Below are 3228 nucleotides of genomic sequence, written 5' to 3' on the forward strand. Positions count from 1 at the left end.
CTGATACAGTCTTAGGCGGCTTCCAATCCAGGACAGTTTCAATTTTTCAAGGATCAACCCTAATCCCTTCAGTAGATACCACATGGCCCAAAAATGTTACCTCTCGTAACCAGAATTCACACTTACTGAACTTGGCGTAGTGTTGTTTCTCCCTTAGAATTTGCAGAACAACTCAAAGATATGTATCATGGTCATCTTTAGTCCTCGAATACACCCGAATTTCATCAATAAAAACCACTACGAACTGATCCAGATAGACTTGGACCACTCGGTTCATCAGATCCATAAAAGCTGCTGGTGCATTCGTCAGTCTAAACGACATCACCAGGAACTCGTAATGACCAAAACGAGTCCTAAATGCTGCCTTATAAACATTAGTCTCTTTAACCCTCAGTTGATGGTACCCCGATCGGAGATCAATCTTATAAAAAATCGTAGCTCCACAGAATTAGTCGAACAGATCATCAATCCTTGGTAGGGGGTACTTATTCTTAACGGTCAATTTATTCAATTATCGGTAATTGATGCACATACGCATGGATCCATCCTTCTTTTTCACAAGCAATACCAGTGCTCACCATAGAGACACACTAAGTCGGATGAACCCTCGATCTAACAACTCTTGAATATGAGCTTTAAGCTACACAAGCTCCTTCGGTGCCATTCTATAAGGGGCAATGGACATCGGAGCTGTACCAGGAAGGAGCTCAATCCCAAACTCAACTTCACGGTTTGGAGGTGACCCGGTAATTCATCAAGAAAACATCTGGAAAATCTTTAACTGTTTTGATATCTTTAACAGAAGAGACCTCAGAATCTGAAACACTGATGTAAGCTAAATACGCCTCACAACCCTTACGAACAAACTTCTCGGCCTTTAATGCAGAAATCACATTTGACAAATAATTCCACTGCTCCTCAATTACAACTACCTAGTCATCCTTTGCAGGTCTTAGTACCATCTAATTCGTAGCACAATCCAAGCTCACTCGATGTTTAACTAGCCAGTTTGTTCCCTGAATTAATTCAAATTCTCCAAAAGGAAGTTCCATCAAATCCACCAAAAAGATAACTCCTTGAGCCTCTAAAGGCACATCTCTAAACAGTTTATCTACCCTTACAGACTGTCTCAATGGACTCAACACAGTAACCTCACTTACAGTACTCTCAACCAAGATATCCAAAGTCTCAGACACATTAAAAGCTATATAGGAATGAGTAGATCCTATATTTATCAGTGCAGTATAAGGTACATCATTGATAAAGAACGTACCCGTGATAACGTCTGGGCAACTCCATCCTCTTAACGACTTGCAGCATAAACCAGGGTTGGCTGCCTCACCTCAATATGACCAGCACCTCTACCCGATGCCCTCTGACCACGGCGTATACCATTACCACATCTAGCCTGACCACGGCCTCTCGGTGGCTTCTAAACACCTCTCAGTGGTAGTACAACACCCAACCCTGTAGCTTGCATCTGCTCGGGCCTCCGTGGATAATCTATGATACGGTGTTCCATTGATCTGCACCTTAAACACGCCCCAATCCTTTTCCAGCACTCGTTTTGATGGCGTCTCCCACAATCCGCACAAGGCTACGGCCTAGAAGCAGCAACAGGGGCCCCAACTCTGACTAGCCCATCAACTCTGGCCTTTATCTTAGGCATCATAAAAGAACTTGAGGGCTCTAAATCCCTCTTGTTCCTAACTCTCTCCTTCTCACAGTCCTGGCACTCAGCGCGCTTCACATCCTTGGTGATCTTCGCCTTATCCACTAAAGTAGTAAAATCTCGCTCCCTCTGTGAAGCTACCAAGACCCTTAAACCATCCCTAAGGTCGTCCTCGAATCATACACAACGCTTATATTCAGTTGCCACCATCCCACGCGCATAGCGACTAAGTCGCAAAAATTCAGCCTCATATTCAGCCACTAATTTATCCATTTGTGTCAAATTTAGAAACTCTCTCCTCCAGGAATAAACATAACTAGTGCCTACATATTTTCCTTGGAAAGCGGTCTTGAAGAATTCCCAAGTCAGCCGGTCAGACTGAGTGCCCTCTTTAACTGTAAGCCGCCACTGGTAAGCTTCATCTCGCAGCAATGACATTGCACCCTTTAGTTTCTTCTCGAGGGTGTAGTCAATATCATCCATGATCCTTTCCATGGCCTCAATCCAATACTCAGTCACAATAGGGGCAACTCTAGCAATACCCCTGAAAATCTCAACTCCATTAGACCAGAGTCGTTCCGTAACTAGCCCACAGCCCATAGTACCAGTATTGGGCCTAGCGACCCTTTCTAGAATCCATAACATAGTTTGGCACAGTGTGTCGACCCCCAGCCACACGATCATGAGACCTAGTTTTAGTCCCAGGTGAAGTCGGTGCCTCGCCAGCTTCAACATTAGGCATGTAGCCAAATGACAAAGATCCAGCCCGAGTACCTCCACAGCCTCCGCCGCGGCCTCTTGTACCCCTTCCACGAGCACCTCTAGTGCTCATTATCAAATTACGCTTTATCTATGTTAACAATTTTATGCATCAGTTTACAGTTCTAGTGTTTATTAATGGATATTTTATGAAAAATAGTATCAGTAATTCAGAGCTCGTTTTCGCGGATCACAGTCTTACTACAGTTTTAGTTTACCCTAATAGAGTATTTTAATACAGTCTACTATCTATAGTAGTCTTAATATTTCAATTAATCAAACAACAGTTTTAGAAGACTTACAAAATCGGCGTCGGAGACTTAGTGTACCACACATTCAGTAAAAAATAACATTTCAAAATACTTTCAAATCATTTTAAACAGTTCTTTTTGGAAATTTCAAGTTTTAGAAGAAACCCAAATCTACAGCCGAGTTTTGCAACTTGACTCTGATACCACTAAATGTAACACCCTAAACCCGGCTCGGACTTTATGGCCGAATCTGGCGATGTCACATTGAAGTATTTTTTTGCAAAGTATAATATCGTTGAAAAACCTGCTTTATATTTTAATCTCTTTGTGATCTTAACGAAGATTTTAAGATGTCTTGTTCATTTTCAAAATATGAGTTGCTCGTCAAAACGTTATACATTTTAAAGCATCATTATTATTATTATCTTATTTAAACTGTTAATACTTGTGGAAGCTTTTAAAACAAGTTTCGTTTTCGTGATGTCTTTGAAAAACATTTATCTTTTTGAAAACCTGCATCTTACTGCTAGCAAATATAAATCAAAA

Source organism: Gossypium hirsutum, chromosome A02 (assembly GCF_007990345.1).
Source record: "Gossypium hirsutum isolate 1008001.06 chromosome A02, Gossypium_hirsutum_v2.1, whole genome shotgun sequence".
In the NCBI taxonomy this organism is placed as follows: domain Eukaryota; kingdom Viridiplantae; phylum Streptophyta; class Magnoliopsida; order Malvales; family Malvaceae; genus Gossypium; species Gossypium hirsutum.